The 27,860-nt window shown below is 56.0% G+C and overlaps 2 long non-coding RNA genes across 5 annotated transcripts in view; one reads left to right on the top strand and one right to left on the bottom strand.

Moving 5' to 3' along the window:
* Nucleotides 1-425: 425 nt before the first annotated feature.
* Nucleotides 426-26,867, bottom strand: LOC144718618 (uncharacterized). 2 transcript variants are annotated; one of them, XR_013585465.1, is made up of 4 exons: nucleotides 25,783-26,867; nucleotides 16,451-16,728; nucleotides 15,337-15,490; nucleotides 426-1,734 (listed from the first exon to the last, which is right to left on the bottom strand). It is a non-coding gene; the product is annotated as an uncharacterized LOC144718618 (long non-coding RNA). The 2 variants fall into 2 exon arrangements; XR_013585464.1 differs by lacking the exon at nucleotides 426-1,734 and having other exon boundaries at nucleotides 14,953-15,490.
* Nucleotides 22,524-27,860, top strand: part of LOC144718617 (uncharacterized) — a 64,425-nt gene continuing 59,088 nt past the window's right edge. The window contains exon 1 of one of the 3 annotated variants that reach the window (XR_013585463.1): nucleotides 22,524-22,824. This is a non-coding gene — a long non-coding RNA (uncharacterized LOC144718617). Of the gene's footprint in view, nucleotides 22,825-23,582; nucleotides 23,827-27,860 lie in introns of those variants that run through there. The other 2 variants (XR_013585461.1, XR_013585462.1) reach the window with 2 other exon arrangements.

Here is a 27,860-nt window from a genome sequence, read left to right as displayed (position 1 = left end):
GCGAGACTCGTGACGACGCGTGGAGGCACAACGGGAGTCGCGTGTTGCCCGGAGTCTTGCGGCGGCGGCGACGCGGGGAGGGACGCCGGCACACGGAGAGTCCCGCGTGTTTGCAGGGCTCCTGCATTAAGTGGAATCGTGCAGTCACCATGGCACTCAGGCCCAAGGCCTCATCGCACACAATCCACGTGGATGTAAGAATAAGATTGCACCACACAGTCACGCAGGGAGTGGGGGGGGGGGCAGTCATGCTGGGGGTCATGACATTTATTTGAAAGTGACTAGCTATATATGTATTGCAGAGCAGCGAGCACTCACAAACTAGAATCAGGAGTTTTCGCAAAATGGAATTGTTGAATGAGGCTGGTGGTGGTGATGGCGAGTGGTGTAACCGCATGCAGAGAGAGAACGCAATCCGCGTGAGATTAACTCACTCTTAGTAGGTTTTATTCTGGCACAGGTAAAACCCATTTGACAATAAGTGCTCATTTTCGATGGGGACTTGGCTACGCCATAGACACCTGGTTATGTCATAGACACCTGCTTATGTCATAGACACCTGGTTAACACAGCAAAAACAAGAACACTGAGGGCAGCGGTGTGCTGTACATGGAGCCGTTTGACATGTTGCAATACAACAAACGCATCACTTACAAAATATGCACGAATAATAATTATAATAACATCGATATTCCATTTAACAGTCCACGTGTCTTTCTTTTTTAGTTGTGAATTCTGATGTAAATGTTGTAATTTCCACGCTCTCATCGCGGCCAACGGTCGTGCTGCTGTATGTGCGCGTGGCGTGAGCGCTGCCATGCATGCATATGGTTTTTCTTCCTGGTGTCAACTTCATAATCCACTGCCAAAGAAGCTCCGTTGGGCCGAGTGTATGGTTACCCAGCTTGTGGAGCACATCCCCATTGACCTGTTGGCTTAGTCCAAACCTCGGTTTGAATATCGCAGAAGTGTTTATAGAAGCCGAATAGTTGAGTGCTAGAGTGGTTTACATCTAAGAAGACATTAGATGATGTCGTATAACTCGGTGATTGGATGTAGAGAAATAATATCAGGTATTCGTGTGAGCTCGTTTCAGATGGATAGACATGTGACATTTACAAGGTATTTGAAACCAGAGGTCTGCTATTGAAAGGTGACCCAAAACAGTGTGGATATAACAATGATGGTGATTGTGATATTGTTAGTGGTGATGATGATAAGAATGATAATGGTTAAGATAGTGATAATTGTGATATTGGTAGTAGTGATGACGATGGTGGTGGTAATGATGGTGGTGGCAGTGTTGTTAACGCTCATTAATGGTGATGGTGCTGATCGTGATGATGATTATGGTGGTGACAGCAATGATGAAAGCGGTGGAGGAGATGTATATGACGGCGTTAATGAAACTGCCGATGTTGGCAGTGTTGATAACGAAGGTAACATTCATGCTGGGCTGGCGGTGAAGACCGAGACGGCAGCCGTGGTGGTGGCGATTATGACGATGATCACGGTGGACACAACGATGGCAGCAATCGCGCTGATGGCGACAACAATGACGATGATTGCCGTGGTGTTGACGAGTCTAGATAACGCTCATCGTCTCCACGTGGCGCAGTGTGCTCGGCAATTAAAGTTGACCGCTTTGGCGCCAGCCCAGGTGCTGTTGGCCATGCCAAAGAGGGGCCCGGCTGGCTGGCAACTGCAGCCACCACTTCCCTGCACCTGCCCCTGCTGGGAATGAAGATTCATTTCATTTCACTTTCATTGAAACACATGAGCGGCTTCGTTTCCGCGAGGCCCCTTTCTCTCCGCTCTCCTCTCTCTCTGCCCACCGCACCTGTCGGCAGAGCGGTCTGGGAGGGCGCCGTGAATCACGCGGACACACACCTGTGGGCATTGACGCGTCGCGTGCGCCGCGTTATTTTATGTTGCACAAAGAACCGGGGCGAGCACAATAAATTCACGATTACCGTTCTACCCAAAACACGTTGTAATTCTACACAAGGGCGGCTGAAAAGAAAAGCGAGCCGAGCAACGGCGCTGGCTTCAGGCTGGAAGCTGCCTCCCCACCCAGCCGCCCGTTGCGAGGCACTAACGATGCCGCACGGCAGTGATTAGCGCTGCGGGTGCCTAGTACGGTGAGTGGTGGAGGTGGGGGGGGACACGCGCGGACACTTCTGGGAGTTGGGAACGCGCCCGGCGCGTCTCTCTCTGTCGCTGCTGCTGCTGCCCGCTGGCTGGGACGAGTCGCGTGGCTCTTAACGCTTCGTGGCACTTTCGCTCGGCAACGAAATGGCCACGCGCGCAGTTCTTGTTGAGATGGTGGTTTGGATAAGGCCGAGGCGAGAGGTATTGTACACGCAATGCTGGCACATCTTTTTGTGTATTTTTTAAAATAAAAAAACATATTTATGTATGCTCCTAGTTGTTCTTCTCGTCGTTGTTAAAATATCCCGGTGTGGTCACTGATATTTTCATCTGTGGATTAATGTCATTAATTACTGTTGTTGCTTGTGCGGTGAGAGTAAGGTGATTGGCTGGTGTGGTGAGAGTAAGGGGGTGGGGTGGCCAGCACCACGCCCGGCCGTCTTTGTCTCCCCAGTGGCGATGTTTATACACCTCACCATGCTGGCTCGACCTAGGGTAGACGCCAGGACCGATTCAGATCATCTTCACCGCTACTGCACTACCGCAGCCCCCCCCCCCACCACCGTTCTTCCTGCAGCCCCGCGGGGAGCCGTGGCGCTGAGCGTCGCCTGCTGGATGGGAGCCATTCGCCCGGGCGGAGGGGCTGGCGGTGCTCGTGCCAAGCGACGCGGTCCCCTGTGGGGCTGGGTGGGGGGTCGGGTCACAGGTGACACCCGGGGGAAGTTCCCATCCCGACTTCGTCGCGGGCAAGCGGAGTTCTACTCTGCACTCGAGTTAGACCCCAGGCAGCTGCGACTGCTTCTGACTCGGCACCGAGACGACTTCGCGCGCAGCACAAGGTCCCAATCAACGTTCGTGTCAACGCGCGCGTGGGGGAAATGAAACGGTGGCACCGGACTTCCTTCAACAACATTCGCTCGAGTTTTCCAGTAAACACGCCTCATTGTTATGCGTCAAGAGATCTGCGTCAGTCATCGTGGCTGCAGCGTGAACAGCGATCCCGTGGCTGTCGAGACTCGGCGAGGGCCGTGGGGAACTGAACGCCTCCGGCCCTGTAGGATGTCGTTGCCCGTGGCCACGTCAAACTGCACAGGCCCAGGCAGAGAGCGATCAAGCCTCGAAGTGACAAACCAACCGGAACGCTTTACGCGATTCTGGACTTTAAATACAGGGGCAGGCACGAGGTCGTCGTTCACTCCATGGCAAGTTGAGGTAAGCAACTTCCTTGTTGGGAACAGCATGCGCAGAGAACGTGTCATAGAAGTAAGCAGGAAAGGGAGGTTTGTTGATTCATGCAGGACGGAAGGTTTTGAGACTGACATTGGAGTGGTCATCAAGATGTGGGAAGACCTAAAGCCAGTTGACAACGATGCGATAGGAGTGGTCCTGGGAAGACATGTCGATTGTGCAACAAGGAAGAGACACAGAAGCCAGACGGTGCTGCTGAAGAGACTCGAGCGGGGTGACCTTGGAGATCGTGCGTCACATCCGTGCAACACTTGCGGGGCCTGGCCCAAGGAAGGAAGCCGTGGGCGAGGGTGACACGCGCAAGCATCAGCAGCGTTGGCCGTGACGATGACCTCTTGACCTCGACTTTCGAGCGACCAATAAAAGAGTGACGAGCGAGAGCCAAAGAAACATCGCGCGCACGGCAGCAGCCGCAGCGGCGCTCGAACCGTGAACCAAGCGGAGGCAGGCGCCGGGGCCACACGCGGGATGCCATCGCGGGCACTGTATTGGCGTTCGCCAGGGACGCGCCCGCCACGAACGGAGCGCGTAGCAACGCAAGACGGCGTCATCCGTCGCGTGAAGTTTTAGTCCGTTGCGGGGTGTATTCAATGGCTCGGAAGGCCGCAAACGCTCATGAATAAATCCGACTGCCCGGGCGCCCCCCGCAGAAAGAGATCGTCGCGGTTTGCCGTCGGCGGTGACAGAAACGGGAGAACGCGGACGGACCCGTAGCCCGCGCCCCTGCAAAGATCCGTAATGGGCTGCGCGGGCGTGAGGAGGTAGGAGGTAGGTAGGAGGGGAGGGGTACAAGTTGCCACTTATGCTCGGGATGATTTTTTAAAGTAATGAGCCATCAAATGTGTGGCGCCGTGAAGCATCGTTAGGGTGATGTACGATCGGCACGCTCCTTCGGGAACCGGCGTCGCGGTGAGCAGCGCGGCGTGAGCCACCCTCTCGCAGGAGAGCGTGCGTGCCAAGCGGAGTCGACGTAACCTTGTTACGGAATTGGAGGAGGGTAAGCTTATCGTTCAACGTGAACGATTTCCAATCCGCGCAATTCTTCTCGTCTATGCAAATGAGCGGGCAAGGTACGGCTACTCCTAAAACGTTTTTCATTGGTGCCGTAACTGCAAAGCGGACCGAGTGTGATATAAATATTGGATTGCACGTGATGTGTGTAATGGGATTGAAAAAATAGGACCCTTCAATTACCTCTCCTGATGGAGGGCAATTTTCACTTTTCTCCCAATTTTCTACGCCGAGGTACGATCGATGCCATTCCACGACTGGCACGAAGCGTCCCTTGCAACTCTCTCGCATCGCGCCGGGTTAGACAACGGACCGTGGAGCTGATATCGTGGAAATAATTCTGACATCCCCTTCAAAGTGACCTCTGAACCAATGCAAGTTCCATTACAAGTTTGCTCGTACCGACTCAATGATGCTGATATTCCGCACTCCCAGAAGGCCATGGGGCCAGGCCAGGTTGTGTAAAATCACTTTTTTACATGGCTAAACAAATATATGAAAGGCATATATTGTTTATCTATGTTGTTTCATTCCACAACGACGCCAATGATTATTTCATGTATTATCCACACACCGGGTGTGCTGCACGCTTTTGCATGCCCTGCTGTCGATTTGACGTGATTACATTGTGAAGCTGGGGGCCGAGAGGTGGAATTAAAGTATATAATGTTTGCGTCTGAGCGATCATTTTTTCTGCTATCAACGGACGGGCTTAATGAAGTGTTGGGAGAAACGATCACGGCTCTTCAGCTGGTGAAAAGTCATCGCCATGAGACGGCCACGCGACCCCTGGCCTCTGGACGAGACCCCAGGCCAGTGTGGAGGGGACAGGGGAGCGCTTTGATGAAAATAAATATCCCGGCAAAGTGTGCCTGCAATCCTCAGCTGCCAGCGAGTGCCATCATTCCCGAGAACCTCCTCGCGCCTCCGAAGGAAAATTGTGGCCCAGCTTTAGGAAATAAAAATGAAATGAAAACAAATCTTTATTTCGCTAGCACGGGGCTACTGTGGGCGCATTTAAATAACTGTACATCAGTTAACCACTCACCACGGAGCTGTTGTTTTGATTGAAAATGTGCCTCCAGGCTAACTGTGTATCTGGCGCACGCGCGGTGCTAAAAAAAACAATACAATCTGAGAAGTCTGACCATCACCTTTAAACACACGTGGTGATGTATGCTCGGGTAAGAACACAACAACAAAGACCCCTGCAGTGATCTGAATATAATTTCGAGATAAACGCGTGCGGGCACGCCACGTAAGAGCAAAACAACAATGATGGTAATTATTATAAACCCATGCGTGCCGCAGCAGAGGAATAGGTTATGCCACAAACGCTATTGTTTTACCTTTGTGTTTGCAGCCACGGGCACGCGCGCAGTGCCGCGCGCGCTCTTTATAATCAACGCCGACTGTGAAAACAACGGCTGATTGGCGACCCAGCGCCTCTCGCACAAGGGCCGCTGAATATATGCACGGCAACGAGGTGGGACGGGGACATTTGATTGGGAAAATGCAGCCGATGTTGCGGCGGACTAACCGCGCATTAGAGCGAGCCCACCTTGATTTCTGCGTGATTGTCAGAACTGGGCACCGTTAATCTAGAAAACTATTTGACAAAAACTAAAAAAACACAGAATGGTACCGGCGGCTCTCGCGCGCACGTTGCATGCAAAGTTGAACTCGGAGCGCGATATGCGTCATTAAATGGCTATTGTCTTCACATCACTGTAAATAATGTGCATCCCATCTTAATGAGACACTAACAGTCGCGTGAGAAACCACAGTGCAGTCAGACACACCCACACAGACACACACAGACACACGCACACAGTCACACACACCCACACATACACACACGTACACACACAGCACCCCCCGTGGGGGGGGGGGGGGCATCTTCTCCCGCTCAGCTCCGGGACGACGCAACGCGACGATTCGTCGATGACGACCTGACCTCGTGCTCACGACGGAATTGCGCGATTGCTCCGTCGTGATGTTCGCGCGCCACTCTGCGAAACACGGAGCTTATCTTGACACTTACGGCAGGAACACAACCAATGAGGTGACGCGATTGGTGAGAGAAAAATGAGACGTTGTTGAATCTGACCGCGATCCTCAATCAGTGAAGGGATACATTGTTACGTGCCTGATACAAAGCATGTTTATAGCAACTACAGCGCAAGCTTCTTCTTTTAAATACCCCCTCCTGCACCTCTGCCTGATCAGCAATACACGTGCTCACCACAGGTAGTCCATCGGCTTGTCACGTGTGGTGAGATAAAGTGTGAGTAGCCCCACCGCCCCCCCCCCCCCATGTCGTACTACACATTTAGTCCGCGTGGAAGAGGAGGCCAAACACAGCCTCTAAAGAGCTCCCTCGTCGTGGAGGCCATTCTCAACACCACCACCACCAGCAGCAGCAACAGCAAGCAGCAGCAACAGCAAGCAGCAGCAACAGCAGCAGCAAGTAGCAGCAAGTAGCAGCAGCAGCAACAGCAGCAACAGCAGCAGCAGCAGCAGCAAGTAGCAGCAAGTAGCAGCAGCAGCCAGCAGCAGCAAGCAGCAGCAGCAGCAAGTAGCAGCAGCAAGTAGCAGCAGCAGCCAGCAGCAGTAGCAGCAGCAGTAGCAGCAGCAGCAAAAGCAGCAACAGCAAAAGCAGCAGCAAGCAGCAGGCGCGCCGTGAGACTGGGGTTGTATTTCCCGATGGCAGCGCGCAGCTCCTCTAAGTTTTCAGCCCATGGCGCCAACCGGACTGCAACACAATGAGAACGAATGGCCGATGTCACCTCTTCTTATTACCCAAATGTACTTGGGAGAACAAAAAATATATTGTTAACTATTTTTGGGGATTGTCCAACGTAAAACGTGAAATATTTATTTCGTAAGTTGTCCATACACTTACGATGGATTCTCATCTTGGCGAATCATCCTCTCCATCCAGTGCTTCGTGAAATGCGCGAAATTAAATTTCCATCAGCAGCAATGGGCAAAATGTACTCTCTTACTGATGACTGCTTATTGTGGGAGGGGGATAGTAGCGGTGCAATTGATGAGAGCACTGCCCTCTGAAATCACCGATCCCAGTTCGCCTCCCAGCCGTGGTCATCATCAGTGGCGAGCGATGTCTGATGTGGCCATGGCCACCCCCTTCATGAATCGGCATGCAGGAGCAGCAGCGTGATTGAAGTACGACTGACACGGAGCGGGCGGGCCGTCGCCCAGCAGCAGCAGCAGCAGCGATTGGCGAAGGGGCTGTAACTGCCGCGAGTAGATCTCACGTGGCACCGCTCTCGCTCTGCCCCGCTGGGGAAACGGGCGACGCGTGCCCACAGCGCGCATCCCGACTCCGTGACTCGACGTGATTTCTTTTCGCTCGCATCATTTGCCGGTAATGTCCCCCCCCCCCCCCCCCAATAGTTTAACTCTAATTCATTACGGGACCTTATCTCTACCGCTGCCAGCGGTGTCCGATTAACGAGTAAAGTAAAAAAAAATGAATAGCGCGAGATGCACAATGCGCGTGACGGGTAGCCTCGTTTGCTGGCGCGCGTTCTCCACAGCTGCCATCTCGACAGCCCTGCGGGGACGACGCCGGCCGCGAATCGCCCCCCCCCCTCGCCCCCCACTCGGAAACTTCGCACCCCACTCCGGTGCTTCGATGCGATGTCAGATTCACCGAAAACGAAGCCGCTTCAAACCTCGCCGAGCTGCGAAAGCAAACTCCCGTGATGTGTATGATGCGTGACACAGATCCCCTGTGTAGCCTGTAACAGGCTGTAGGGCAAGTGCTGTTAGAGAGCAGCACCTGTGAAGGCCGGCACGGCACACGAGGGGGTGCGGGGCCAGCACCACGCCCGGCCGCCTTTGTCTCCCGAGTGGAGATGTTCACACACCGCACCAGGTACTCATTTGAGGCTGAGTCGACCTATGGGAGGCCCAGGACCGGTACAGATAACAACGCGCCAGATTTTTCAGACAAGTTAACGACTTCGAGGCGCTGGTGTTGGACGTTGAGCGGGAATCGAACGAGGGTCACCAGGTTAGTAGCGCAGTGCGCTAACCAATGCGCCAACACGTACAAAACAATACAAACCCCAGTATAGGCTTGAGGGAGGGTAAGGAAGTGGGGTGTGCAAGCACGAAGCGTAGAGCACTCCACGACTCGCTCACACGAGCCGCTTCTACTACACAACATGCACGACCCCGGGTCGTGACGCCCATCGCACTCAGTCGCTCACGTGACACCAGCCTACGCGGCGATCGCGTCCTCAAAGTGTGGCGAATTATAATCCTCAAGGTCACGACGCTTGTGTTAGGCACGTTCAGATCGCTTCGTACGGTTTAAAAAATGCCCGTTGTATGTAACGATGTTTCAGGCGACGGCCCTCCTTCAGCACAGCAGACGGAAAAATGCAAACCGCAGCACGTCCAATGGGCCCTCGCCGAAATGAGACTGCCATTTGAGTGCACGCGGCGTCGGGAACGTGACCGCATCTCGAGCCGTTGTAGGAATGGGGGAATGTGAACCCATCTGGAGAGAGTGCCCGCACGCGGTGAGAGCGTTTAACGTGAGGACAGGGAGTGAGGGATCGAATTTTACAGGCCAGACGGGGAACTGAGACTTAATGGTGGAAATGTGATTGAAGACTTTTGTGTAGATGGAGAGAGAGAGAGAGACATCAGTCACAGGCAGAAGGGATGCGGAGAATCTCGAGTCTGGACTTGGAAGAGGAAAGGCCTCCGCAGTGCAGGTGCCCAGAGACGGGGGATTCCAGACTGTGGGAGCAGCAGAGAAGAAGCAGCGACCTCTGTTAAGCGAGGGCTTCGATAGAAGCTCTTGCTTGCTGGAGCTGAGAGCACATGAAGAGTTGAGTGTGATGAGAGGAGAGAGGTAGGGGAGTGCGTGGAGGGGAGTAGAGTGAGATGAGAGGGGAGAGGTAGGGGAGTGCGTGGAGGGGAGTAGAGTGAGATGAGAGGGGAGAGGTAGGAGAGTGCATGGAGGGGATTAGAGTGAGATGAGAGTGGAGAGGTAGGAGAGTGCGTGGAGGGGAGTAGAGTGAGATGAGAGGGGAGAGGCAGGAGAGTGCGTGGAGGGGAGTAGAGTGAGATGAGAGGGGAGAGGTAGGGGAGTGCGTGGAGGGGAGTAGAGTGAGATGAGAGGTAGGAGAGTGCGTGGAGGGGAGTAGAGTGAGATGAGAGGGGAGAGGTAGGAGAGCGTGTGGAGGGGAATAGAGTGAGATGAGAGGTAGGAGAGTGCGTGGAGGGGAGTAGAGTGAGATGAGAGGGGAGAGGTAGGAGACTGGAGAGGTAGGAGAGTGGAGAGGTAGGAGAGCACGTGGAGGTGAGTAGTGAGACAAGACAGAGTAGTTGGCAGGGGCGAGTCCATGGAGGAGCTTGAAGGCAGGGACACCTATCTCGGTGTTCGACTCGGGATCGGACGGGAGCAGGATTGAGGTGTTTGTTTTGAAGCCAGGGTCCTGCGCTGCTGCTGCTGCTGCTGCGGTGACCCAGGCTGTGTGCTGCTGCTGCTGCGGTGACCCAGGCTGTGTGCTGCTGCTGCTGCGGTGACCCAGGCTGTGTGCTACTGCTGCTGCTGCTGCGGTGACCCAGGCTGTGTGCTGCTGCTGCGGTGACCCAGGCTGTGTGCTACTGCTGCTGCTGCGGTGACCCAGGCTGTGTGCTGCTGCTGCTGCGGTGACCTAGGCTGAGTGCTGCTGCTGCTGCTGCGGTGACCCAGGCTGTGTGCTGCTGCTGCGGTGACCCAGGCTGTGTGCTGCTGCTGCTGCTGCAGTGACCCAGGCTGAGTGCTGCTGCTGCTGCTGCAGTGACCCAGGCTGTGTGCTGCTGCTGCGGTGACCCAGGCTGTGTGCTGCTGCTGCTGCGGTGACCCAGGCTGTGTGCTACTGCTGCTGCGGTGACCCAGGCTGTGTGCTGCTGCTGCTGCGGTGACCCAGGCTGTGTGCTGCTGCTGCTGCAGTGACCCAGGCTGTGTGCTGCTGCGGTGACCCAGGCTGTGTGCTGCTGCTGCTGCGGTGACCCAGGCTGTGTGCTACTGCTGCTGCGGTGACCCAGGCTGTGTGCTGCTGCTGCTGCGGTGATCCAGGCTGTGTGCTGCTGCTGCGGTGACCCAGGCTGTGTGCTGCTGCTGCTGCGGTGACCCAGGCTGTGTGCTGCTGCTGCTGCGGTGACCCAGGCTGTGTGCTACTGCTGCTGCGGTGACCCAGGCTGTGTGCTGCTGCTGCTGCGGTGACCCAGGCTGTGTGCTACTGCTGCTGCTGCTGCGGTGACCCAGGCTGTGCGCTGCTGCTGCTGCTGCGGTGACCCAGGCTGTGTGCTGCTGCTGCTGCTGCGGTGACCCAGGCTGTGTGCTGCTGCTGCGGTGACCCAGGCTGAGTGCTGCTGCTGCTGCTGCGGTGACCCAGGCTGTGTGCTGCTGCTGCTGCGGTGACCTAGGCTGAGTGCTGCTGCTGCTGCTGCGGTGACCCAGGCTGTGTGCTGCTGCTGCGGTGACCCAGGCTGTGTGCTGCTGCTGCTGCGGTGACCCAGGCTGTGCGCTGCTGCTGCTGCTGCTGCGGTGACCCAGGCTGTGTGCTGCTGCTGCGGTGACCCAGGCTGAGTGCTGCTGCTGCTGCGGTGACCCAGGCTGTGTGCTGCTGCTGCTGCGGTGACCCAGGCTGTGTGCTACTGCTGCTGCGGTGACCCAGGCTGTGCGCTGCTGCTGCTGCTGCGGTGACCCAGGCTGTGTGCTGCTGCTGCGGTGACCCAGGCTGAGTGCTGCTGCTGCTGCTGCGGTGACCCAGGCTGTGTGCTGCTGCTGCTGCGGTGACCCAGGCTGTGTGCTACTGCTGCTGCGGTGACCCAGGCTGTGTGCTGCTGCTGCTGCTGCGGTGACCCAGGCTGTGTGCTGCTGCTGCGGTGACCCAGGCTGAGTGCTGCTGCTGCTGCTGCGGTGACCCAGGCTCTGTGCTGCTGCTGCTGCGGTGACCTAGGCTGAGTGCTGCTGCTGCTGCTGCGGTGACCCAGGCTGTGTGCTGCTGCTGCGGTGACCCAGGCTGAGTGCTGCTGCTGCTGCTGCGGTGACCCAGGCTGTGTGCTGCTGCTGCTGCTGCTGCGGTGACCCAGGCTGTGTGCTGCTGCTGCTGCTGCTGCTGCGGTGACCCAGGCTGTGTGCTGCTGCTGCGGTGACCCAGGCTGAGTGCTGCTGCTGCTGCTGCGGTGACCCAGGCTGTGTGCTGCTGCTGCTGCTGCTGCGGTGACCCAGGCTGTGTGCTGCTGCTGCTGCGGTGACCCAGGCTGTGTGCTGCTGCTGCTGCTGCTGCTGCGGTGACCCAGGCTGTGTGCTGCTGCTGCTGCTGCTGCGGTGACCCAGGCTGTGTGCTGCTGCTGCTGCTGCGGTGACCCAGGCTGTGTGCTGCTGCTGCTGCTGCGGTGACCCAGGCTGTGTGCTGCTGCTGCTGCTGCTGCTGCGGTGACCCAGGCTGTGTGCTGCTGCTGCTGCGGTGACCCAGGCTGTGTGCTGCTGCTGCTGCGGTGACCCAGGTTGTGTGCTGCTGCTGCTGCTGCTGCTGCTGCGGTGACCCAGGCTGTGTGCTGCTGCTGCTGCTGCGGTGACCCAGGCTGTGTGCTGCTGCTGCTGCGGTGACCCAGGTTGTGTGCTGCTGCTGCTGCTGCTGCTGCGGTGACCCAGGCTGTGTGCTGCTGTCCGCGTCACGCAGTCACAGCCCCTTGCGCTGGGCCCTCCTGGCAGGGCTGGCCACTGACTGATTTGACGCGCTATCAGCTCACCCATAATCTCACCAGTTATTGATGTAATTATCCGACTGCATAACAGATGTTCTGACATCGTAGCCACTGCTGGGCATTAATTGCATCATTTTTTTACGTTGTGATTTCCACCCCCCCCCACCCAACCCTCCCCCCCCCTTAAACAGAATCCATTAATACGAACATCAATCATTGTGCCAGGTTATTGGTTCGGCAGAGCAAGGGGCCGATAACAATTTCAAATGGATATTGCTCTGCGTTGTTAGGCATTGCACGCCGATGCTGGATGCGCGCGCGTGTGTGTGCGTGTGTACGTGCGTGAGTGTGCGTTCCTGGCACTTGAGCCTTAAACAAGAACGCGAGGCGAGCGCGGATGAAATGAAACCTTTCGCAAACTCAAACGGTGACGCGCGTCAGAAGGACGTCCCGAGGGGCGTACGCCGACTTGGCCGTGACCACGATCTGAGGTCCGCTCCGTGAGGGGCGCCAGCGACTCGGAACCGGTTGAAACGAAGCGCCGACGCGCGCGCGGGATCATCAGCGGGATTAGCGAGAAGCGTCTAATTCGTACCTCGAGTTGACGAATGGGGCATTAATTTCTAATTTGGCAACGCTGGCCGTCGAGGCAGCTGACGCGCTGACTGCTCAATCTTTTGCCTGCGGCCGACCGATCATTCCTCGAGGCATTTACTGAAGCAGGTCATCTTCTGTGAAGTGGACCGTGATCGACCCCCATCGTCCGTGACGACATTGACGAGAGAAGGCGATGCCAGCGGCGGCTTCTTAACCCCTGACTCTCCGTTGTAAAACTACACGCAACTAATTTACGAAGTAGAATAATGTAGGCAACTGTGATTATGTGCATATTATCAGCCGGACATCCTTTGCAAAGGATATCAAATGAGTAGGCACCTGGGTCAAATGAGCGGTGTTTGAACCTGAGACACACAGTGCCCCGCTACGCTGAGCCGCGGATAAACGCTCCGATTCTGTTCACGAGAAGCTGCCTGGCCGGTCACGGTCGCACGCTCCGTGGCCTCGTTCTCGCTGGGAAAAAAGAAAAAAACTAAAACAGAGAGAGGCTTCTGGTCTCAGGGGGGGCCTCTCCACCTGGTTCTTAACTCAGGGAGCGCAATCCGCGCCCGCGGTGCTCGCCGTTGGGATTTGACGCGGGATTTTCTTTGGGAAGGCAAAGAGTTAAGCCCGGACGCGCCGCTAACCTCCACGTGTCGGCCGCGTCGCTGTGATGAATGGGCCGAGCAATGACCATCGCCGGATTACCTGCGTATGCAAATGAGTCGCAATTAGGGCTCGTTATACGCATGAGGGGCCCGTGCTCTAATTAATATTTGATGGGGGGAGGGGGCTCCTGGGGGCCGGCGCCCGCGTGTCTGTGCGCGGCAGAACGAGCCGGCGGCGCTCGCCCGGCTCCCACGCGCACCGCTGCCGACGACGATTACGACAATAACGATGACGACGATGACGATAACGATGACGACTATGACAACGATGACAACGACGACGACAATAACGATGACGACGATGACGACTATGACAACGATGACGACGATGACGATGATGATGATGACGACGATGACAACGACGACAACGATGACGACGATGACGACGCATGCTCCGCCAAAGTGTTTGACCACAAATTTTCCCACAGAATGCCCTTACTGGCCCACCCACCCACAAACCGACCCATCAACAAACGCCCCCACCCCATGCCTGCCTTCCTGGGAAACACAATTCAGGTGGCCCAGGTGGCTCAGTTTCCCCTCTGGTGCACACATGTCCTGTATGAAGCAAGAGGATGGACTCCAACCGCGCAGTTGGAAAGGAAGTTGTTGGCACTTGAAGGCGGGCGATGCGATGAGATTCGTGGCAAGGCAGGATCAGCAATGCGTGAGTCAGGCGCGTATTGCGGGTACAATTCGGGATAAATGGCTACACTGGGTGATACGTCGCGTGTGGCGGCACGGACGAGGGTCGGTTGCCGAGACGGACATTGGAGTGGTCTCCACGATTCCCGAGACCCCGGGAGGAGACCTAAGACCAGAGGTCGCAAACGGGTTTTGATTCCTTACCCGTACCCGGCCGCACCAGGGTCGCAAACGGGTACCCGTACCCGTACCCGGCCGGGTACGGGTAGGGTACGGGTATCGGGTTCCTGATTGCGACCTCTGGGATGAAGCCATGTTGCAGGCGCGGGTGGGTTGATTCTAGGAACTTGAATTGTGAAAAGAGACAAGACGTTGGGAAATGAGTGACAAACGGTGACTCACCAGTGACTCACGGCCTACCCGTACCCGTACCCGGCCGCACCAGGGTCGCAAACGGCTACCCGTACCCGGCCGGGTACGGGTAGCCGGGTATCGGGTAGGGTACGGGTATCGGGTACCCGGTTGCGACCTCTGCCTAAGACGAGATGAGACACAAAATTACAATCTGTATTTAGACTGGAAGAATCCGACGAGCTATTAAGCTCCTTTACACAGATGTCCAGTAGATGCCAGGTCAGATCTCTAAGGATGCGTTTCTGAAATATTAATGGGCTGTAAATATCGGGATGTATAATAGAGGTTTTAGGGGATGTAATATCGCTTTCATTCAGTTTAGCAACTTAACAACTGTGAAAGGATGTCAATGTAGACATAATTATTCTGTAGAGGCATCTGAAACATCCACCCTCCGTTTCTGATCCACGCACGCTTGACCTCGGATTGCTGATTAATCACAGAGTACAATGGAATCGGAGTGAATCGCAGCATCTCAAGCGTTTAAATAGTTTTTTTAATGATTTTCTTCGTGTTTTTAACGGTTTAATGACACGGGATATCTTAATTGTGTGGTTTTGCATTAAATATGACCGTGTTTATAAGCCAATAACTCATAATTAGGCATGCGTTATGAGGAATGGCAGGTCATTAGGAAAGCCAATATGATATTTATCACTTCGTCTCCGGCTTGTGGTTACAAACCGAGGCATCATTGATTTCACACGGCCCGAGTAGACAATTTCTCCCTCTCTCTCAAAATGCGCGATTAATATTAAACACTTGTTTAAATATTAGGCAGTTCTAGCACGGGGCGACTGCGCCGCGCAGTGTGACACACACAGCCGAACACGCTCGTCGCGGCGATCGGGATTCACACCGGATGTCTCGACCGGGCAAGGAGAGATGTCGCCAAGAAGATGCACGGAGGTGACGTCGGAGGGGCGTCGCTCGGATCTCTCCTCGCCCGGAGCCGCTTGGATGTTGCGATGTCATCGTGCGGAAAACTCAATGACATGTACCACGATTCTAATCTGCACAACGGAGGAAAATCATTTAAAAATAAAAAATCACGCGATTGTGTTAGGCACAAGACGAACTCTGTCGAGTCAAGAGTCACATGACTGTTGGGCAATATTCGTTTCCACTGATGGCCCTCATTCGGTGATGGAAATTCCACCTTCCTACGCCAAGCTTCAGTCTCTCCACAGGACAACCGCCGATGGCGTTCTGCCAATTGGTGCCCATGGCACTGGCCTGGAGGGGTGATGGGATGGATCGAGCCCTCGCGGGGATTTGAACTTTGACCTTAACATTGAGTCAGTCTTGGCACATCACCAACGAACCGGACAAGCGTTAATAAACCTTACACCACGATCACACGTAGAGGCGCTTCTGTTATTGACTTTGCATGGCGCTTGGATAAAGAGTCCTCGTGTCTGATTGATCTGCAAACAGCAATGTCTGAAGGACTACTGCCAATCATATCTGGCAACCCAGGCGTGCATTTGTCTATCAAGTTCGGCTCAGCTGATGAGACCCAGCAGGGTGAAGCGGCTCCAGGTTTCGCCTGCCGAATCGGACGCTGCCGGTTGACATCCACGCACAGCGACCCGTGAGCTGTTAGTGTATAACAAAAGTGTGCGGTTGTTTACTTAACAACCCGTAATGGCCCACAACAGTGCATAATTACATACACAAATCGTAACATTAATGAGTTTTATGACGGCATTAACAATAATTACTGCGTCACCGGGCTTGGCACGCGGCGGTGGCAGAGCGGCCGCGAGCTCAAGGGGAACCCGGAGCAGAAATCATTCCTGCGTGTGGCCACGTGGCCACGAACGTCGCACGCCGGACACGCCACGTCACATCAGTTGCGTGAAACAATAAGCGGAGGCACCAATTTCAATGACGTTAACGCCGCAATTAGAATCACGTGCTTTTTTACATGAATGTAAAAGGCTGTGAGCTCGTGTTGGTGAATGGTTCACCCTCATAGTGGTGCATGAAGCTGGGAGCCCATGCTGTCACTTCGCTTCTTGAGGCCGGGCACTGCCGCCACCACCGCAGGTGGGAGAGCTTCCCGTGCCAGGATCGGTGCTCTCCGCCGGGGTCCATCGCTCGGCCAATCGCTGCGTCTCCCAGCACCGAGTCGGCCCCTTCTTTCAGGATCGGACGTCACGCGTGTCGGAGTCTTCGGGACGCCGTAGATTTCCACACGAAGAGAAGCCACTCGGTTGGGCTGTCATCTGTGATGGCCAGGTGGCTCCTGAAAAAGAGCTACGTAGCTCAGTGGGCCTTACAGCTGGTCACATACAACCTTGAAGTTTTAGTTTCCAGGGCTGCCACAATACCAGGAGAGGGGAGAAACAACTACACGTGAATACACAAACTGATTTCCCCGGGACAGCGGCTCCGCCTCGTCAACAAGACAACGATGATGCTGGAGGAAAAAAAACAAAAACCCCCACGAGGGGTGGAGGACCCCCCCCCCCCCCCCCCGGCTACTGCATTCTATTTTGCTCGTTACCGCCACCGCAGCGGCGGCGGCGCCTCTCGGACAACCTTCCTGCGGCTCTGCAGTTCATTTAGAGGCGATAAACTCCACCTGTCTGGGAGATAAGGGCACGGCGCACGCACGCACGCTTTTAAATCAGCGGCACACAGCTCAATGTGGTTACCCCACTAGAAAAGGGAAGTAAGCAAGCTGGCAGGCCAGTCCATTAAGGGAGCCTCAAATTTGTTCGGGGGGTTCTCTTCTGATGCTCCCAATGTCTGGAACTGTCAACCCCCTCCCCCGCCCCCCAGCCGACCGTGCTGTCGACTCGCAGACCCTGCTCAAGTCCAGGCTCAAGACGTTCCATGTTTCCTCTGACTCTGTTGTTGCACGCCACTGGGTATTCATGTTTTAAGGCTGAGATGACTTAGAGGATGCCCATAACAAGTTATAAGTCAGCACGTTATCTTTGGCTGGGAGTCGAACTCAGGCTACCGGTATTGTGGTGCAGTAGGAAAACCACTCCAGCACCGCTCCCCATATGCACCACACACACACACGTGTGGGATAGATACAAAACAAGTCGGGAGTGATTTCCTGCTCAAGTGAGCGCTGATGTATCGGTGCCCATCTCCCTTCACAGCCCCTGAGCCAGCGGTTGAAATTTCATATTCCTAGAGCGGAGGCGAGCCTATCCATAGGACAACCGCTGTTGAATTCCCCCCCAACGTGGAAATCGTTTTATCGACCGAGATGGTATGATGGGCCGAGTCAACTCTCAGCTGGAATTTGAACTTCACGTCTTTCCGATTGCGAGCCGATTTGGTCGTGTTCACGTTTCCGTCTCCTGCGCCAAAGGTTAGCGCGCAAACTTAAATACATTTATTTTAATTATCTTTAAATCAATAACACAGAATCGGTATTCTATCGTACAGATTTCTTCAAGATTACACAAACACACACACACACGCTCGCGTGCACACGCGCGCACGCAACATTATCGAAAATGTCGCAGATGATCAAGACCAGGACGGGAGGAAAAAACTCTCGCGCAGAAACTGCGGCAAGAGCAGCTGAGCTGGATCTTGTCAAAATGCGTTGCAGATGTTCAAGCGGCGGTAAAGGAAGAGGCCAGACAGCCCCCTGCCTCCATCTGCCTTGTGAGAGAAATCCTGAAAGCGAGAGACCTGGAGGGTCTGTCTCTGGGACCGCTGGCGACGAAGAATACGCGAAGATCATGGTCTCATCCCCCCACCCCCCCCCCCCCCCGGTCACATAAAGAATGCAATTTAGAACAGGCGCACTATATTTTACGGACATGAAGGTCCGTGTGTCTGAGACGCAGAGCCCAAGATCAGCGTGGTTCGAAAGCCAGGGGAAAGAGGTGAGGCCTTGAAGAGGTGGGGCATTTAAAAAAGAGGAGGGGCCCTTTAAGTGTGGCTCAAAAATAAGTGCAGACTGAACGCTGCTGTGAATGCACAGCAGCAGTGGGACGATGACGCCGATGACGACGATGATGATGATGATGACGACGATGACGCCAATGATGATGACGATGATGACGACAATGACGACGGCCACGTTTCAGACGGTCGGAGCTGCCACGGGGAAACGACGCCCGGCAGTGATCACGATCTCCTGCTCCTCGGTGTAGCGACGAGGAGGAGGAGTAGGGTTTGAGTCGTGAGGCTGCCGATGCTGCTGCTGTGGAGAGTTCCACCATGAGCTGTGGTGCAGGGCCACCGGACAGCAGAGAGAGATGCGGTGGGCGACTGAGCATAGAGGCGCGGTGGTGGCAAACGCAGCAGGCGACGTTGCAGCCTGGCGATGGTGGCGGAGGGACCCCTTCGAGTTGATTCTATTCTCCATCGTGAGCACCTTGCCGGAGGGCCCCCTCTTTCCCTCTCTTCTCCTTCCATCCTCTCCCCTCCTCTTTTCTTGTCTCCTGCTCAGCTCTCCCCCGATGCTCCTACATCAAGGCGAGGGTGGGACGGCAGAATGCGCCAGGAGAGACGGAGAGACGTACCTCAAGCCCCACCTTTAACGAGCATCCGCGTCTTCTGTTTTCACCGTCGCGCTCAGCGACACCGATCGCGGCAAATGTATCCGAGTCCAAGCACTTTCGGCGGCTCATCGCAAAGCCCATCGACCACGGGCCAGAATTGAACCGATAATTCTAAAGGCAAAAGCGGCGTTTTACACAGCAGACGCACACAACAAGAAGTCCCAGCATGCTTTGCATGTCAAGGTGAGAGACCGTGCGCAAAAACGCATGCAGGGCCAGTGCCGTCATCTTGCATTGCAAAGTATGCTGGGACATCCCGTCGGGCTTTGCCGGTCGAAAACGCCTCAGTTTGTGCGAACTGTGATCGGGTGCACGGGGATAGACGAAGCGACGCGGAGAGCGTGATGACAATGGACGCGCGCGGTCAGTCGCTGGACGCGCCGCCACGCGATTCTTCTGCAGGCGCTGAGACTCGGCGCACTTGGGAGACCTCGCTTGGCAACGCAGCCGCGAATCAACTTGCCTGAACGGTGTGTGCGGTGACGGCGACGGTGTGTGTCGCGTAGGGGAACAGCAATCGTTTACAGTGTGGCGCGAGGTTTTGATATCCAGTCCACAGTTTTGTGAGAAGTGTGGGGAGAATGTGGGAGATAGGAACGGGGAGTGAGTACAGTAAACACGGTGGGTACAGTGGGACCGAAATAGATTTCTGCGCATACAAAGCAACGACATAACTTCTGTTGAACTTCAGCTTTGCATAGCGGTGAGTTGATATTTTAACGTAATCCCTTCCAAAGACATCTGGCCGATGTATAAGGGGGCTCTCTAAAGCTCCGTTTAGTGGAGGCCCTTCCGGCAGCAGTGACACGAGGAAGCAATTGCAGGGGCTGTGCCTTTACCTTAACGGAAGAAAAAGCGTAGCTGTGACCAAGCCTTCTGCGAGTGCTGCAACATTTGAGTTTATCAGAAGTGAGGGCACTAAACAAGATTAGGGACCCACGCGCTCCCATTGTAGCCTTCCAGTTGAGAGGTTTTTGATTATAAAACATAGCGAGTACGCACATACAGGTATTAGAATACCCGCTTCTGAGTTCACCGATTTAGTGAGGGTTGTTTGATGTTTTCAATGCAATGCATCACATGACTGTGTTTGCTCCGAGGCTTCATGGGGCGGTCGGTGTTTAAAGTAAAACACATTTTATATTTAACGTGAATTAAACATGGGGAACCTGACAGGTACATTAGCCTTGACATACATTATATATATGTGTAAAAACACATAATACTATCGGAGAAATTATGTTTTCCCTTTTAAAAAATTACAACTTAGGTCCCTGGTTCGTACATCTTCCGGATGCAAAATTAGATTTTTATTCATGAAATGCAATTCATGATGTAAATCTTGTTGTGTTTTGTACGGGTGTCATTAGGCTCCGATGTGATTTCCTCGGAGCTCCATTCATCCCAAAGCTGTCGACTCCCCCCCCCACACCACAGGCCCACCAACGGGCAAGATTTCAATATTCAACGCGAGCCGCCCGTTAACTCCGCAAGACACCTGCCGATCCGTACGCGGATCCGCTGTTAATGTAAGCGGCATGCCAGCGAAGCCCGCCTATTACTCTGCCCGCGCGAGATCTCATTTCATTCGTGGCACTGTGGTTCATTTTTTTTGCCACAAATGAACCACAATACCTTGCTGATCTCGCCAAGCAACATAAACCATCGCGCTTTGGCTAGCCATCGAACGACGACGGTCACTGCATCGCACGGCCGCACGGAATGCCACTGCAGCTATGCACTTTTCAATCTAGACCGAATTATTAATTTCTTTAGAACTGCTTTTGGTGTTGAGTTTGTTGCCCTTCCCCTGCACCTTCGATTAGTGCAGTTGGCCACGTACGGTGCGAAAGAAGTTCACACACACACACGTGCTTACATCTCGCATTGATCGCATTCACGGCACACATGGGCCACCTCGCCGGAATTGCCGTAAAAGGATATCGGGCGGCCACGTTCGACCAAACGAGAAAAATGCCACGCGGCCGTGGCGCTCGTTAAGCTTCAGGTGGCGTTCGATACGAAGCACTCCGGGCGTAATGCAGTCGGGGGGACCAGTTCCTTATTTGGATTCCTCCGCCATTATTTGGCAGCTCGGTATCGGCGCGCCGCGGCCCATCGACGCGCAACTCAATCGGGTCAGGCAGGGGTCAGCTCCCGGTGCTGCCCGCCCCCAACCGGAGCATCCCGACGGTCAATGCCCACCCAATCAGGAACGTGCAAATTAGGGATCAATTAGCTCGGGGAGGGAGGCCTTGGACGATCTAAGGAAGACGGGAGGCCATTGCTCCTTCCCTCCGACGAATGGCCTCCCCTCCCTCCGCCAGGTCCGGCGATCGATGAAACCGTGGGCTCCGGAATTGCCGTGAAGCCGCCGCGATTGAGCGTACGAGCGACCGCGGCAGAGCCATCGGGAGCATCCGTCTGAGTCCGCGCAAGGCAATGCTAATAACAGGCGATACGTTTGAATATAAGTGAGACGAGCTCATATGTTGGACGCAACGTACATCATGACACAGGCGACGGAGCACTGTGGTGTAATACACATTATATTTGAGTAATTTCAAACAATGTGACGCGGAAATATATATTCTTTATCAATGGCGATGCCCGTTTGTCTGTTGCAATTTCCCGGAACTCATTTAAAATCGAAATGAATTCATAAAAAAAAAATCGTGCAACAAACTGACAATACGTAGTTGCAGTCTGCGAAGTGAACAAAAAAAAACACATTTGTGGACGAGTGCAATTACATTTTTATATTTTTAATCTCTCGCGAACATTCGCCTGGGCGTGTTGGAGCGTGCAGCTCGGGCACCCCGCGTCTGTCTTCGGATGGTAGCCGTGGGCGGGTAGAGCGATGGATTCGCCTCTGCAAATCTCCAAGCGAGCAAGCGTCGCCTCCGCACGATTGCCCAGCGAGCGCAAACGCACGCACGGGCACCGAGTCACCGGGCACACCGCGTGCCCGTCTGCCCGCCCGCCCGCCGCCCCCGCCGACGCGCAGGCACCGCCGCACGCGACCACCAGAATGCGCAAAGCTGTGCCCGCTGGCACCGACGGCGCATGCGCATACTTTTCGGTGCCCGCATAAGACCACCTACTTCCCTGGCACGCGCGTGCGCACGCGTTCCGTGGCGTGCGCGCGGCGGTTCGCGCCAGCCGCCGCTGTGTCAGCTGACATGAAGCGGGGGGGTCACGCCGGCTGTTTAGCCGCCTTCCCGTGTCGCCGCTTAAACCACCACATTTCTCTCCCTCGCGCTCCCTCTCCCCCTCTCTCTCCCTCTCGCGCGCTGGCTCGCTCGCTCGCTCGCTGCGTGCGCGCGCGCACACGCACATGCAGACACAAAGGGATGGCTGCAGCCAGCGGGCGCTGCGGAACGACGCGCGCCACTCCGCTCGCTCCGACGTTTCGCCGGCGAATTCTGTGCCACCGCCGCCGTCGTCGCCGCCGTCTCCTGCGCGCGTCATTGTGCCACCGGCCCCCCCCCCCCGCCCCCCCCCCCTACCCCGGCTCCTCGCGTGCACCGCACGGCGGCACGAAGGAAGAGGAGGAACGAGACGACAAAAACCAAGGAAGACAAAAAAAGACGACGGCACTGCTGCGCTGCGCGGGCATCGCCGGGGCGGGCACAGCGCGACGCCGAACATGCCACGCAGGAACGCGCCTGCCTGCGTGCGTGCAGACCCCGGTTTTTGGCACCGATTGTCGCGATGAGCTCCCCACGCCCTCCCCGCACGGCGTCGGCAAAATCCCAGCAGAAGCGGCGGGCGGCCGTCGGAACGAGGCCAACCAACATGCGGTAGGTGAACGGCCTCACCCAGCAAACACACGCAAACACACGCCAACCCACGTAAACACACGCCAACCCACGCAAACACACACGCCAACCCACGCAAACACACGCCAACCCACGCGCGCGTGCCGAGCGCACAGGAGGAGCCGCCATCGTCAGCGCGCCGGCTGCCAGCGAGGACGGCGCGTGCGTTAGCAGCGGGCGTACGTGACGCGGGTGCCCGTAGCACGAGAGAGCGGGCACCGCTTCGTTTCCATTAGGCGCATCGACAAGTGTCGCAGGGCGACGGTCACAAATAATCATTCCCCCCCCGCCTCCTCTAATGGAAGGCTGCAAAGCGCTTCACTCCGCGATATGATTGAACGGCCCTCCACGGACGGAGCCGCGCACCATCCGTTCCCGTTAGGGCAGTCGAGAGACCGGGGAGGTGATTGCGTAATAACGCGGGCCAACGCTTTTTAACGTCCTCACGAAATCGCGCTCGCCGAGCCCGGCCGGGTGGCTCGCTCTCACCTCGGGGAAAAAAACGTTCCGTCGGTTTATTGCTAACGCGCCGATAAACAACACCGACACACGCACGCCGACACACGCGCACGCCGACACACACGCACGCACGCACGCAAATCGACCGCCGCAGTAGCGGCGGCATGGCATCCGGATTAGGCCGTCGTGCCGGTTATTAATAGCTCTGCCGGTTTCCCGGCGGTACCGTTTGCGGGTGCCCGCCCGCACGCGCGTGCCTGCGCATGCACGTGCGCATCTGCATCGCGCGCGCGTCGGTTTTGCCGCGGATTGGTCGAGCGGCGCGAGTGTCTTGAGGGGTGGGACCCGGGAGGGAAGGAAGAGAGGGAGAGGCAGCCAGACGAATCGAGGCGGGGGGGGGGGTTCTTCCAACCCCGGCCCTCGCCCACGACTCGCGCAGGGCCCCGACCCGCGGCTCCTCGCTCCGGAGCCTCGCGCCGGGATAACGACGGCGGGGCGCGGCACTCGACCACGGAAAGACACCGAGTGAGTGCCGAGTCGGAGGCTTCTTTACTCTTCCGACGACAGTTCCCGGCGCGGAGGAGCGGCGCCGCGGCGACGTGACGTACGGCCCTGCCGATCTCCCGCTCGCGGCATTAATATTACAACGCTCGCTCCGAATCGTCGCCCGGCACCTTCGCAGCATCGGGCTCCTGCGTGAAGCCGCTCGTTGGCGACGGCTCCGGGTGTTTTTAATATTGCGTAGCGCTCCGCCGAAAGGTTTTCATTCCTTTCTCGAAAGGATCTTGTGCAGCCCGCTAGCGCGTAGTCGGTGCGGCAGCGTGCACGCGCGTGTATCCTGTGCCCGCGGTCGACATTACGGACGGCGGAGTGCAGCGTGACGCACAGCGTCGCTTAAATCGCATGCGCGATATCGACGCGCCGGTGTCATTATGGACAATTAGCTTCACCCCGTGGAGGAGGAGGAGGCGCCGGCGTTGACGCGACATTCTCACCACACGGGCGCGTCGCCGCGGTTCCGCCCGGGGGGCCGCAGAGCGGCGGCGGCGACGCGATGGCGTCGTGAATCAACCGCAGCAGCGCGGCGGCGGCGCACCTTGGCGCTCACTCTGATTACGGCACCGCTGCAAACGCAAACAAAAGCCGGGGCGGCGGTTACCCCCACGCAATCGGCAAAAGCTGGAGAAACGCGGGAGAGGTCCGTGCGTGCGTGGCGTCTGCAACACACGCACGGCGGCGAGTGACGCAGGCGGCAAGGGCCATCGAGTCGCAGCGCCGTCGCCGCCGTCACCGCGACCGCTAGTTTTTCCAGCTCGGCGTGGGATGCGAGAGCTTTCGCTGCTGCACAGATAAGGCAGAGCGGCCGCGTAGAAGCCACACGCAAAAAAAAAAACCCCATTTAAAAAAAAGTAACAAGAGTAGCAATTATAATAATAGTAATAATAAAGCCCTCGGCGAATACCAGGGATTGCTTTCAGGAGGGTCCTGCCTCATTGGGTTGTTTGGCAAATGTCGTTGATGAGAGTTTGGTGATTTCACGTGGGAAAAACCCGGAAAACTCAAAGAAACCTCGCCACGCATGCGAGGGGGATAACGCTCAAAGGTCCGCACAGATAGATTTGACAAGCCATCGTTGTACTACCATCTCCGAAATACCTCACAGACCTATAACACCTGTTATTTTCCAAGATGGTCTTTTATATATACCAGAATCACACACTTGCTTCGCTTCTGAGTTCAGGCACACTCAGCGTGATTGCCCCAAAAAGGAAAATATGCAAGGCGTATTTAAAAAAAATATTAAATTAATTAATATATATATTTCAGGGAATGAAAATGCTTCAGCTCAGGCCTTGCATCGCTCCTCCTATTAGCCTGACCACGTGGCCCAGGGGAAATCAGAAGGCCGCGAGTTCACATCGTGGAAGGGATGAGGGGACTCAGCCCATCATCTCTTAGGGTTCGATAAAATGAGCAACACTTTGTAGGGATTTGACCTATGAATAAACTCACCCCCGCCTTAGGAAGGTGGAATTTCCACCGCTGGCTCAGGGCTGTAAAAAAGGACATGAGCACCAATGCCTCAATGCTCATTTGAGCAGGACATCACTTTGACCCGACTTGCGACGACCACGCAGAATGTTGTGATCATCTCAACTGCAGAATTATCTACTAATATGAACAGAAAATGGCTTTTTGTACAACATTAACGCCACAGTGTTATTTGTACATGAGCACCTTGAGTGGAGAACAAACTGTAAAGGTGGAGCCCTGAAATGTGTCGCTCATGCCACTGCTGGCAGAAGGGCCCTCTGCCCTAGAGAGGGCTCGAGAGAGAGAGAGTCCCCTTAGAGGGAATTTTCGGGCAAACTTTTCAAAAGCTGGGCAGGCGTCTTGGAAAATAAAAGAAACGGGAGTACCCCGCGCTTAACCCCGTCGCGTGCGACCTGCCGACTTGAGGAACCGCGGGCGCGTGCCCACCTCCATGGCCTCGTGGACGGGGGAGGCGAGTGAAGAACCCCGCACCGTTGTCGCAGCTTCACGGGAGGGCACGGCGGGCATGTGCACTACTTGCGCAGATCGACGACGACTTGACCCGCCGCCACCGTCTCGTGAAAGGAACCGTCCAGGGCACAGGGCAAGCACTGCGGGCGGAGAGCTCTTCTCTCCGGGGGATAGAGGGGGAAACAAAAAGCCACCGTCACATTTTGAGCGACCCATTCCTGCCGATGCCGACCCCAACGTTCCGTGCGTCGGTACGGTCCGCGGGCAATGAGGGGCAGTTCACGTGCGATGGCGTGTGCGCGTGGCTCAGCACGGCGTGCGTGGCTCAGCACGGCGTGCGTGGCTCAGCACGGCGTGCGTGGCTCCGCACGGCGTGCGTGGCTCAGCATGGCGTGCGTGGCTCCGCACGGCGGGAGTCATCGCGAGCTGCGCTCCCAACGCACCTCAATCACAAACTGTCCCTTCTCGACTGTGCTCAACCACCACCAACACTACAGGACACGACAACAACACATTCACTCAACCACTCACACACATACACAACAACGACAAAGATCCCCCATATAGCCTTGACAGACTGTTGGGGCAAGTGCTGTTAGCGAGCACCTACGAGGCAGGCACGGCACACGAGGAGGTGGGTGGCCAGCACCACGCCAGGCCGCCTTTATCTTCCGAATGAAGATGCTTACACACCGCACCAGGTACTCATTAGAGGCTGAGTCGACCTAGGGGGGCCCAAGACCAGTTCAAATAATCGTCACTTGTGTTGGCCGTGAGCGGGATTTGAACTCGGGTCGCCGAGTTTGTACAGCACACACCCACTCACCACACTGCAGGTCACAACACATCTCTCTCTGCTTGTTCCCCGCACTACTCCCCGTGGGAATTCCCTCATCCCATCATCGTCTCTTTTGCCAGGTTCTTAAGTATACTATGAAATTAATTCGCACCATTCGTAGCCAAACGTGCTAATCAGAGGTGAGTTTCCAATTCAGAGTGCATAATAACCTCGTTCAATTCAAGAAGGGGATGGTTAGCTCTCATCTTTTTACAGCTTCAATCGCGCCTTGGGGCCTGTGTTCGTCAACCGGGATGAATAAAAAATAAAAATAAAATAAACACTCAACCGTGAGGTGCAATGCTGCACGGCGCAGACACGAAACAACGACCGTGCGGTTCACTGAACACCACGGGAGGCCTCAGCCCAGACGCTGCTGCCATCCCCATCCCCTCCCGCTTCACAAACTCCCAGCATGCAATGGGAGCCCGAATGTGACGGCCCCAATTTATTCCCAAAAAAAACCAGAGCATCACCAACCGAGAGCAAATTCCGCTTTGCGCAAACAGCCGAACACTCGCAAAATGAATTGTCTGTGACGCGCGTCCCATTTCACAACCCTCACTTGCGGGCAGGATGACAGCTGGTTCGCAGCCATCTTCTGGGCAAGTGGCACCGGCATCCCCCGTGCAAACGAGCGCCGCTAGTCGCTCCTCTCACAAACGATGACCTTTGCTTTGACTGTTTAGGCTGAGCATTGCAAACGCTAAAGAGCGGGCGCACACGCACAGACACGCAGGCACGCTCAAACGCGCGCGCGCCCGCACGAGAACCGACACGGCAGCCACGCCGGAGGGCCGTGCGCGGACGCCCGCTGGGGACGGCGGCGGCGTCGGAGCGCTGCGCTCACAGCGCAGGCCACCTCGTCGCGCGTCGCCCCGCACACATCGGAGTAATTGGACGCGCCGCGATCGGGTTACGGCTAGAGGGCCGCGGAGGGCGGGCGAGCGCGCTCGCAGGGGACGGCGGGCTGTCGTCTGCTGCTCTCGTTAAGCGAGGCCACTCCTCTCCTCTCCTCTACGCGCCCACCCGCCCCCACAATTACCTCGTGTGGTCCCGGTAAATATAACGGCCGGGGACGGTTTCGCAACAGGGTCGTTGTTTTGATTTACTGCGCGATTGCGTGGATAAGGGCAGCGGTGCCTGCTGTGAAAACTTGTGATGTATCGCCCGCCTGACAGAGTCGGGGCTCCGCGCCGTGAAGGTGAAAGGAGAG

This window comes from Lampetra planeri, chromosome 5 (assembly GCF_965212315.1).
Source record: "Lampetra planeri chromosome 5, kcLamPlan1.2.h2, whole genome shotgun sequence".
In the NCBI taxonomy this organism is placed as follows: domain Eukaryota; kingdom Metazoa; phylum Chordata; class Hyperoartia; order Petromyzontiformes; family Petromyzontidae; genus Lampetra; species Lampetra planeri.
Note: the sequence above shows the minus strand (reverse complement) of the source record. Positions and strands in the feature narration are given on the sequence as shown.